The following is a 12926-nucleotide window of genomic DNA, read 5'->3' on the forward strand; positions in this document are numbered from 1 at the left end:
GCAACGAAGTTGTTGTTTTTATATGGTGGTCACCTTTGTCGCCTTACTGCGCATGCGCGCACATCTCTTCAGCATATAAGTTAGTAGAATGTAATCATAACTGTCTGCATGTTCGGCCACTTGTGCGCCATAAATGTGTATGTATATGTGTGTATTGCAGCAGGCGAGCGCGCGTGAAAAGTGTCAGTGACGTTTTTGTGTCACAGTTAAACTCAATTTTTCTACTCGCCGCATTAATGCTATAATTTCTAGCAGCTACGTTACAAACTGGTTGAAATTTCGCTAGAAATTTATTGGTATTAGAAAAATCCTGTTTCTCCTTCTTGCCTTATAGCTTTCCCCAGACTATTAGCGTTCGATCTGATGGCCAGTAATGTGTATCGAAAGAGCATTAAGAAAATTAGTTTGCTAATGATTACGAGCAATTTCCTATTTATGGAAATATATGATTGTAATAAAGTGCTAAACTTTAAAAAAGATTTAAAGATATCAAAATGTGAGATGTGAGATAAATAAATTGCTTCTGCTGTCTAGAAGCTCACATGAGTTTACCTATACTAAGTTTATTTTCTAGAGATTAAATGTTATGCCTGCATTCCCAATAAAGTAGTTATATTTACTATACTCCTAATAACAACACACACACATATCAGCTAATTAGAAACACTCTATTCCTTCACATATGGTTTAATAAATACTTCTTGCGGCGCTACACTAAATTAAAATGAAGAAAATCTACACTCACTTTAATAAAGAATAATATTTTCGAAGATAGATTTCCATTCTTTCTTTTGATGAAAAAATAGGTTAATGCTTTTAAAATCATTGACTATTTCGGATTTTAAAGATTGACAATAGATAACACGCCATACTGATCTTCGGTTCTTTTAGTAAGAAAGTACAAAATTTCGTTGTCAAAATAGGTAACTAACATTCTCGAAAATCACCGACTATTTCGAATTTCGAAGATAGATCATAGATCATAGATCTTACGCCGCACTATTACTCGGTTCTCCACTGACTATGAGTTAATTTTATATTTAAAATAACTTTTGTCTAATTAATTCTCATTATTTTGCTATTCAAAATTTTGGTCAGTTCGCTAAGACACAACGTTATTATTAGAGTTTTTGAATAAAATGTCATCTGTTTACGTTTTGAGACTATCACTAGTTGCTACCAATCAGACAAAGAAAATTTTCCACTGTATATTTATAAAAATTTTAGCATTTATTTAAGCTAGCCCGAATAATAGAACGTTCTACCCAGGCGAATACTAATTTTTTAAGGATCTAATTCAAACCAAACAATATTTTTGAACTGTGCTACCTTTTTTAGGTACTTACGAGATTAAATGCGTAACCTTTACTATTGAATGATAATACTTAAAGAAGTGAAAGTGACAACTTCTTAGCACTGGACGGACAATATTCAGCAAAATCAGGTCTTTGGGACGCAAGGTTATTATAAGAACGTATAATACTTAGAATAAAAGTATATACATAGGTAAGCTCTCCAAAAACTACCGCTATGTGAAGAGGACCAAAAGTCTAATAACTCAGAGCAATATTGCTCATATTGTGACATTTTGACAAGGTTCGATGATTTTTGAAAGCAAATTAAAAATCAAAGTAGGAAACATGAAGATATATTAACAAAAATTAATGGAAACATTTTTTTTTATTTCATATATCTATTATTTCGTAGCATTGCAGCTCTGCAAAAGTGTATTTGAATAATTGAGTCCTTTTTTGTAATTTCTGAAAAAACTTACGATAGTAATCTATATACATATATTAGAGTGGAGCGAAATTTTTTTTTTGTTTTTTGGCTTAGCCTGGGGGTAAATACTGTAGATTATAGAAAAAGAAAATTTTTGGACAAACAACAATTTTTTTTTAACACCTAGAGGCGCACTCCGTTTTAAAGTAAATTTACGAGTTAAAATTTTTATTTCGTAAAAAATTTTTGATAAGTGTTCTAGAAGCTGTGGAAGAGGACTCTCCAACAACACTGGCCATTAAAAATTTATCAACTTAAAAAAATTTTTTGTGGTCTTATTGGAGTTTAAAAAAAAGTCTTAAATGACCACATGCTTTTCTTAAGCGTTAAAATACATTTTGATTTAAAAACCGTCAAATTTGGTAAACGTGAAGAGTTTAAATAAACTTGAAATTCACTTTAAAATTGAGAGCGGCGCGGCGCGTCTAGGTGTTAAAAATTTTTTTTATTTTGTCAACAAATTTTTTAATTTTATAATCCAAAGATTTCCCCCAGCTCCCCCAGGCTAAGCAAAAAAAAATTTGTTTTTCGCTTCCCCCTAATATATATATTTTTTTGCATCATCAGAAAGCAAATATTTTAAAAATCATAAAGCTTACCAAACTTAAAAAAACTGATATTTTGACGTGAGAATTTTCGGTTGTAAATTAGGACATTTTTTCTATATTTAGTCAAAATAAGATGAAAAAATAAATATATTAAATCAAACAAATATAGGTGTTTGGGACATAAAAAGAACATCAAAATCACTCATCAAAATTCTTAAAATTTTTTTTTTTTTAAATATAACATATAAAAAAAAACAAAGACGATCATCTGAATTTTTCACATAAATTTTGAGGTTATGTGGAAAAGGTGTAGAAACAAAAGTTGTAGACTTTGTCACATAAGTTTTTCTTTAATTTTTTTATCATTTTCAAATTTTATGAGATTAGTGTAGGGGCCAATCTCATTAAATTTTGAATATGTTTTTATAATCCAAAAAACAATTTGAATTGATTATAAAATAAATCCAAAACAAAGATTGGCGGTAGCCAGACACTACAACTTTTGATTGCAATAGAATACCGAACAAACTCAGCTATGCCAAGTAAACAAAGACTTCCTTTTATAAATTTGCGAATATTTTGCTTACTTTTCCGCAACTCAGCTAGAATGCAAGTTTCGATTAGCAATATTCAGCTATTTCCGTTTAGAAACAAATTGGCAATTAAAGCAAAGCATTCTGAGTATTGAAAGTATGAATGCCGTAATTATATGTAACGTAATCCGAAATGCGTCAGCAATGCATGCCATAAATGCAAACAACCCGCCAATTGACTCACCTTATCTCACGCTTCAGAAAGAAAAACGGACTGGCGCCTATTAGTGTTTTTGCTTTTGCGTCAAAATTGTGGGTTAACGATAAAAAATATACAGTGTGAATGCTGCTAAAGCAAACACTTTCAAAGTGTAAATTATGTGTATTAAAACTTGTATTCATTGAGCTAAAATAACAGTGAGAGTTGTGTGATGATAATTAATGCAAAAAATAGCAATCTCTACTTTTGCTATCAAATTTTGCATCAAAAGCAGCACTTAGCGCAATCACCGAATAGCAACAACATTCAACAACAACTGCTGCAGAGGCATTGCTCACAATATTACAAGATGTTTGTTTGTGGCGAGTGGCGTGAAATAGACTGCACAAAAATAAGATATATGTGGCAAGCGTAGCTTCGTAATGTTGCGAGTGATTGTTTAATAACTCAATAAACACCTGCAAGCAGCAATTTTGTATGCGGCAACAAATAATCACTATTAGCAACATGTCCGTTCAACAAATACATACAAGCATTTTACCGTTGTGGGCAGTGTTCGATGGATTTTGTGCGCCTTGAACAACTTCTCCGTTGCTGCAAATAATTGTGGTTAGCGCTGTATATGCATGCGTGGGTTGAAGCACATAAAAACTAACAAATACATGTCCAAAAGCAAAGAAGCATGCAAAAATATGTTTAGTCACACGATTTCAGTTTTGACTATAGTAATTTGGGGTGATTAAAAATTGTATTTAAGTTTTAGATTGGCTGACCTGCTTTAAGAATTTTTGTTTGTGAATCAAATTACCTGAAAAAGTGTTTCATAGGAGAACCATTATATCTTATGAAAAATTTTTTCAGGTAATCAGGTGAAAGAGTAAAATATTACAGAAAGTATCTATCTTAGATGTCAGATAGCTGGAATTCGAAATATTAACTGTAATAAACACTGAAACTCATATGGTTTACAGCGTTTGTTCCACTTTCTCAATACTGCTAGATTTCAGCTAAAAGCTACAGTCGTTATTGGCTATATTTAATCTGAATGTACTATATAAAATACACAGCAGTCATTAAACATATAACATATACGAATACGAGCAACGAACCAGCCTAATTGAACTAAAACTAAGGACGGAGGAGTACAATAACCTTAATGGATTTATTTTTACTACACCTAATATAAGATACAGTAAAAATAAACCCACTTTTTTCATTAAATTGAAATCTATATAGCTTAGTTTGTATGGTCGGATTTAGGTCAAACATATACCACTTGGTTCGTAGGTAATTTCATAATGCTACTTTCATAGAAACCGTCGTTAATGAGGTAATTTTTCACCAGCAAAATACTATAAGGTGGATAAATAAGAATGTCTTAACCAAGCTCCTGGAGCTTCTGGCGTGTCACTATCGATGAGTGTGGTCTGGCATTGTCTTGATGGAACAAATTTCTTTTCCTATTGTCCAAGCAGACTACTTCAGATAGTCCAATTGTAGAGCGTTTCCTGAGAAACCCGCCAAGCACATAGCAAAACCATCTTGTCTTTCAAACGTCATATATAAATACAGGTATATAGCGTAGCCCAATTGCACTTGTACAGGTGTCTAAAGACATGTATTGGAAAAGACCTTAGATGACCCCTATATAAATGAGCCCTATTGTAAATATAAATTTAGTATGAACACTAACTGCTTTATACCCAGCAGAGAAAATTTATAGTTAATTCCCTTCTAAGTGATAAGATGATCCAAAAACCTATACACTCTTGTCTCAAGACACATTGAAAAGTTTTTTAATTGGTTATCTTGACTCCCAACATGTATGTGAAGAAAGAAACACAATGTATACGTGCCATTGCGCTTAATTAGTCCTTCATGTTGGGTCCTCTTACACGCAAATCCAATTACCTAATTTTAAAGGATACATATATGATAACGAGGATCCTTGAAAAAGGTTAGGTGATTCATTCATTCTTGAGTATGAGCATTATCTAGTACCAATTTTTATTTCTCCTATTGATCTTTTCAGTGCACAGCATTCTAAAGAGGACTGTGCGACTATGAGAGAGATTCCTTTTAGCAAAATAGGTTTTTTTTTAGTATGTATATATATTAGTTAATGTTTTTAGTGAAAATTACAGCAAATCTGTTGAAGTACTCGTATATAGTATTTGCAAGACTGTGCCAATTTTTATTTCATAATCGCATTTCATTCAATAACTCACACTAAAAAATTTTAAAATGATTTCTATGTATTAACAAGTAAGCATCTTTCACTTCTCACCACCTTCTGCCATTTAACATATTGCACCGCTTCATTACAGTTCTCGATTTCAACATCTCTTCTTTCTGGGAAGAGAGCCAGAACCTCAGCAGGCTAACTTATCAACGCTATGTAAATTTCGATCTGAGTCGAGGGAAGAGATTTTCATATCTGTAATGTTGATCGCATGCAATAAAAATGCAAACAACTTCCAACTGTCATATTTACATGCAAATAGCATCAGCACATTGCAATAATAATAACAACGGCAACATGAGACAATACAACTTGCTACATATACAGTTACATATGTATGTATGTATGTATGTATAAGGGGCAAAACAACAACAAGAAACTCAACAAAATTGCTGACGAAAAGATGTGATGAGGAGAGCGAAAGGAGATACAAGAACAGCAAACGAAAAATCAACAGCAACAGCAACAACAACAATGTGAAAAGCATTAACAAGTGCTGCCACACGATTTGCATTTATTGACAGAATATCACGTCAACATTAGCTGCATGCCACTCGGACGAATACACACACATACATACATTGGTATATATACAAGTAGAAGTGGAGAGTAAGTAACGGTGCTGCATCGGGGGCGGCGGCGGCGGCGGCATTGAGCGCTATGATACAATGTAGTCGGGTTGCTGATTTCCATATAAATTGCAATGTGGCAGTAAAAGCGAACAAAAATGCATAAAAGCATGCGCTTGCAACGGTATGTGTGTGTGCGTGTGCGTGCAGTTAAGTAAACGGTAAAGTGAATAAAGAAATCTGCAAACAAATACACACATGAGAAAAAAAACGTAAAAGCTGAAAGATAATAATAAGCTTTGGCAACGCTTGTCTATGTCAGCGCCGAAGAATGTTAATTTAAATATCAATAGATGACAGACAGACAGGGGGTACGGCGGGATGGCGGACAATAGTTTTGCTGGCGAAAATAAGAAAATGACGAAATAAAACATCATTAATAACAACAAACTGCAGAGGAAAGCGCACGGACGACGTTGTCAACAACACTGAATGTTGTCCGAAGGCTTTAAGTCGTTACGGTTGACGCTGACAGGTTGCAACATAGCGGCACATAACTAAAATACAAATACCTGTATGTGTGTGCCTGCGAACGGTGAGAGCCAGTGATCAACAACAGCAGTTTACACTCCACAAAATATAGAAAAAAATACGCTGTCAACGCCAACAACAATTGCTGATCACTGACAGTAATTGACAGCAGTGAAAAGAGTGTGCAACACTGACGCCACAAAAGTGTGACGAAAAATGTTCGTGCACCCAAATATGTAGCTGATTAAACAAAGCAACAAAAAAAACAAAAAAAAAAACAAAAACGAAAAACACTAAACATGCACAACAACAACAAGTAGCAGTTGGGTTGTGTATGCAGCCAATAGATATGTGTAGATGTGTGTACTATGTGGCAGTTACAGGCGTGTCGCACGCTAAGTGGCTGCGGCACATTTTGACTGACACTTGACGGACTGAATGACGGACCGTTGCGAGAAATATGCGAAGGACCGTGCCTAGGGCACGCAGTAAGCACATATGTATGTATATATGTATTTTTTAGAAATTGAAAATTTTTATGTAACCCTTTTGACCGTGTCTGCTGACTGTCTAAGTAACCTCTGAGTGCAAGCAATTATTTCCTGATTCTAATATACTCATATACATATGTATATACTAGTATATGTATGTTTGTATATTTCATTGATAACAACTTTCTCATAATTATTTTTCAATTATTTTATTACAACTTTTTATCGCATCAACAATATTTCGCGTCTGTCGGTCAATCGGTCAATGAAATAGTAACTTTTATCGCACAACAACAACACAACTCACACAATAGCTATTAAATCGTCGCGAACGTTGACCGACAATCGACTTTTAATTGCTTGCTGTAATTGTTTTTACAGTTGTATGCAGTTGCGTTCATAAAAATAGCAGCGTAGACTTTTGTTATATTAGAAGTAGAAAGTATAATTCTTTTTTACAACATTGACTTTATTGCCAAAAAGGCTTACCCTGAAACCTCCCAATAAAAGTGTGTTATGAATTCCCGAAAAAATTTTTTTTCGACTTTCCTTTTTAGAAGCAAAACTGTTGAGCTCAGTAAATACGGCATTAAAATGGAATTTCGTCGACACAAATCATTAGAAAATCATTTCAAAAGTTCGAGGAAACCTTCATGAATGAAGATATCATGACCCATGCGCTCCAAAAATTTCAAGAGGCTCCGCAAACCTGAGCAGCACCTATTTTCTCTACTCTGTCTAGAATTAGGTAACCATATTTTTCCCGCAAAATCCGGGACGGTTTTTTAGTCATCGATTTTTTCCATATTATAATTCACTGAAAATCGCGGCATATAATTGGTGAGAGAGCAACACAATTTTATTCATTAGAATATTTTACAATAGAATAATGTATAGACTCATGATAATGCCCCGAAAGGTTAATTTGCTCTTTTCTAGATGGATTACTTTACATATGAGTAGCTTTGTCAGCAAGAGACATTATTGCTCCAAACTTTTGTGAAAATCATTGTCGATATATTGCTTAGTTCCAGAACAATATGACTTCAAGACAAAATAATCGATCATTAAAAACAATGGCCTTGAACTTATTGGTTGCGAAATTTTTAGTCAAAATTGATTTTCACACCTGAAGATATTAGTTTGACTCCTCATAACTTGAGCATCAAAAATGATTATTTAAGTAAAAAAAAGTAACGTTTTCATTAGCCCCCAAGTGCCATTGAATAATTAAAGCAAATTGGTGATATTTTTTGCACATAACTGTACAAAGGTGACTCATTACATCAGATAATTACAACCAGTACTTTTCAAAAAAATTTTTTTATAGATTTTCTCTTTATGCAGTTTTAATCCCATAAAAGTTATGCCTATCACACGCTTCCTCTCACAATGCATTATTCTATAAACGATTCATTCGCTCATTCATGTTCCCTTGTTAGATTTCCATGAGTTCATAAAATGTTTACAGGCTCGTACAAAGCAATTGAAATATTGGCATTCTAAAAAAACATAAAATTGCCAAAAGTCACTAAAAGTGTTTCACGCAACGTTAATGACCCAACAGTAATTAAATGGAAATAAAAATCGTGCTGCGTGACACGAAAAATTCGCGGGTCGTAAATGCTGCAGACACACATACGAAGTAAGTTTGAAACCAATATATTGATGAGTGGTATTGGCTGAAGAGGAAATTCGGAAAATAAATCTTTATTTTATTGTTAAACGTTGAAATATTTTATTTGCATCCCCGAGTGGTTAATTTGAAACGATTTTAGTTTGAGTGTTTATAATAGTAGACTTAAACTCGAGTTAAAAATAATGTAATTAAGAGTTTATTTAGACAGTTCATTGCGCTCAAGAGTTCGAGAAAACTTTCCCACGGAAAAATCAAATTTTGTCACCAAACGGTGTTGTAATTTCAGAAAAACCAAAGAGTGGCGTTTAAGCTGGTTCAAGAATTTTTTTGAACTTTTTATGAGTAGTGTTTAACATAATATGCTAAATGGCCAATAAACTTGAGTTTTTTACGTGTTGTGAAATTACTTTACATATTACAATGGAATTTAAGATATATGAAAATAATTTTGAGTTCTAGTCCATAAATATGGTATATAATATATATATCGAGAATATAAATATTTGCATTTTTTAAATTTAACGCGCATAATAACATATATTTGTATTTATTAACCTATGATATTAGAATTTTTTTATGATTTTCATAGAACTGAAAACTTGTTATTTTAAAATTTTTAAATAATTAAAAATTATTTTATGAAGATCCTAATTTAATTTTGATCGATCAGTTTGAAAGGCAGCTGCATGCTATTGTGTTGCGATAAGAATAATTTGTTCAGAGATTGTAGCATTACCTTTGATATTAATCTGTGCCAAATTTCTTGAAGATAATACGACAAATAAAATAGTTTTTCCCACAAGGACTTGGTTTTAATCGGCCAGTTTGTATGGTAGCTATGTGCTTTGCTGGTCCGATCCGAACAATATATTTGGAGGTAGCAGCGTTGACTTAGACAATAATCTGTGCCAAATTCGCGAAGATGCCTTGTGAAATAAAAAGGTTTTCCATACAAGGACTTGACTTTGATCGATCAGTTCGTAGGAGAGCCATATGCTATAATAGTCCTAAGTCGGCGATTCCTTCAAAAGAGTAGTTTTTTTGGGAGACAAGGACTTATGAAAAATTTCAGATCGATATCTCAAAAACTGAGGGACTAGTTCGCATATATGCAGACAGACGGACGAACGGACATGGCTAAATCGACTCAGCTCGTCACGCTAATCATTTATTTTTATACTTGATAGAGTCTCCGACTTTTCCTTCTAGGTGTTACAGACTTCGTGGCTAACTTATTAGACCCTGTTCAGGGTATAAATATGAAATGAATATTACTTGGAAAAGCGAAATTCATTTCTCACACATCTTCTATTCCCAAAAACCACAATGGATAAGTGGGATACTCACAGTTTAAGTTTTTATTGTCAAGTTTCTTTTAAAAAATATCACATTTCGAATTTTCTCTCCATAATTATTTAGCGCAGCTGCCTGCCTAACCCAGCAACACTCCTTCCTCACCCGTCATTAACAGTTGTCTGGATATCAAATCGCCCATTACGCGTTGACGCCCCCGCGGTGCGAAATATTTTCACATCAACACGAATATACATACATAACATATACAGTATTTAATAAATGCATATAGTAAACTATATGTTGCCACTCAACGCCCGCATTTGCAAATTGTTGCCGCGTGAGTAAAAGACTATGCCTGCAACCGCAACAAAATTGTGTCACACGTAAATGCAATAAATTGCCAGCAAGAAAAAGAAATGAAGAAAAAATTTGATCGTTTGTGTAAAATAGCCTACTGTGCAGCAGACATAGCGCTTTTGTAGGGCAACCCACATACTGCAGCCGCTGCGCAGAATTTTTCTCGCAGTGTAAAGGCATTTCAGGGACGCATGAATGTGCGATATTGGTGACACTATGGCTTCCTGGTGTGACACAGCATGCGATGTCGCCACAATGAAATTATCTACATGCATACACTTATATACATGTATGTGCAATTCATGTGTGAGTCAGTGCAAATTTCTATAGCGCTGATAAATATAAATGTAAGCATAAATGTTAGTGGTGCCGTGAAGTAAATTATATGTGGGTGCATTCAGCGATATAGAAACACCAGCGCGGAAATTAAGTATATTTTATTTATACACATTGCCTAGCATTGCAATAGCACCGTCGGTGCTTATCGCCTTCCCTGCGAATGTGACTGCTTTCAAAGTGCACTATTATTTATATTTTCCTACGTTCTCGCCGACGTTGTGGCAGACAGCGTGGAGCTGTGTGGAGCTGCATGCAACAGTTGGTGCTCGCCCGCCCAATCGTTTAGGTGGCATGCCCATTCAATACGTGGCCTCCGCATAGTCACTTTTATATGCACAATGGCATGTGTTGAGTGTATAATATGCATTAAATGTGGGCGTCTGCTGTGGTTCGGCAGCATGCCACCATGCCACCATGCCACCAATGCTTTTGCACTTACCGCTTTTGGTTGTTCTGTGACAGTTCGTGAAATCGAATGCGCGTCAAAGCTTATCAAAATTCAAGCGAATGTGCCTTTGCTACTTTGCCGTAGGTGCCGTTGAAGGGACATTAAAGGCTACGTGTGCGCATACATACAAGTATGTATGTAGCGAGCAAGCCTTAATGGATGAGTGCGAAAAAATGCAATTAAGCTTGGCTCTAACTAGTGATATGGCTACCATTAAGGGATTTCCTAAATAAAAATAAGTACATAAGTAATCGATTGCCGAGTATCTCTGTTCACATAAGAGATACCAAATCAACAAGAACTACTCTAAATAGAAAATTGAACCCGAAATACGCGATATAGAAATGTAATTTTTGAAGTCCCCATTATGTAGAATATTCATCTGGTAGACACAGCGATGTTGCATCAATAGTTTGTAGGCCGTTCTAGCTTCCCGAAAATGTTCTGATCTGATCGGTCCCTTTTCCTGCCTATCTGATAAATTATTATTCTAATTCTATACGTCTGGAACCGTGTGGTATTCTGCGAATTGTTACACGTGGCCTATTCCAGAACGAATATTTGTGTTTTGAGAGAGTTAAAAACCACCAGCATCCAAATGTGGAAGAGTAATGAATTTTTTTTTTTTTTTTTTGGTTTCGTTAACAATCTTTCTTTGGCGACCTCTACTTAATGATCTTTTTAGAACAATTATAGATATTTTATTAGGAGTCTACAGGTAAAGGCCTACATTTAGCATATTTGGTTTAGATTAAGTCAATTCAGAGAAGAAAAAACCTTTATTAGGCACATTTTGGAATATTATCTCATTTCCGTTTTCGACGGTTTCTAATACTAGTAGAGCCGGATAAGGCTAAGCTTATGGATAAAAGAGTCTTAACTAAAAATACTTTGGCCAACTATTTACTAAGTCCCCAGCAGTAGTTTCATTGGATTTAGAAAATTTAAAGCAATCAAACACCAGGATATGTGGTTAAAACAAAAAAGAAAAATTCAGCAAATTTTATGTATAAACACCGTTACAAACTTATAAGCTTCCTTACTGTTATATCACACTCTGCTGTTACTAAAGATGCGACAGCAACAACAAAAATAACATATAAACGAATTAACTTAGTTGACCGCTGACCGTTAACACAGCGTGGGCGCATAGTTAGTAGTAGGTGTGCCACAATAGACACTTTTCGTTAAGCTCTGATAGCGACTTATTTCGCATTTGTAATGTGTGTGCAATTTTATACCCTGAACAGAATATATTTAATTTGCAACGAAGTTTGTAACAGCCAGAAGGAAACGTCGGAAACCCTAAAAAGTGTATATATGTACATAAACGGTCAGAGTGACGAGCTGTGTCGATTTAGCCCTGTCCGTCTGCCTGTATGTATAAAGCTGAACTAGTTCCTCAAGTTTTGAGATAACAATCTGAAATTTCGCACATGTCCTTTTTTCCCCTAGAAACTGCTCATTTGTCGGAATCGCCGATATCGGACTACCATAACATATAGCTGTCATACAAACTGGCCGATTTTTCTTGTTATTTTATGACTTGGGATCTGAAGTAACAAATGATTTACTACAAATACAAACTTCAAGCATTAATTTCATTTCAAATTAAGAATGAAACTCGCATTTCAAATGATTAATAAATGTTTTTTAGTCTTTGCCACTGATCGTCATATATAATCATCCGATAATGGTTTCTGTCAATTTTAGAATGACAACATATAAATATAAGATATATAATATATATAAAGAAAGAGGGAGAGAAATATTTCAAGTCCAAGCTTAAAACTCAAAAGCAAGATTCTAATCATTATCTGCAGGTTGAAAACATTATCACCGTCGAATATCCATCTATTTTACAATAGAGAGAGTAAATGGTGCTAGCAAGAGGCGAACGAAATTTTGATGGGAGCCATAAAACTCTTGCT

General features: G+C 34.4%; 1 protein-coding gene across 2 annotated transcripts in view; it reads right to left on the reverse strand.

The window, feature by feature from the left end:
• Positions 1–12926, reverse strand: part of mew (multiple edematous wings) — a 193898-nt gene that overhangs the window by 105659 nt on the left and 75313 nt on the right. The window lies entirely within an intron of this gene.

This window comes from Bactrocera oleae, chromosome 5 (genome assembly GCF_042242935.1).
Source record: "Bactrocera oleae isolate idBacOlea1 chromosome 5, idBacOlea1, whole genome shotgun sequence".
Taxonomy (NCBI): Eukaryota; Metazoa; Arthropoda; class Insecta; order Diptera; family Tephritidae; genus Bactrocera; species Bactrocera oleae.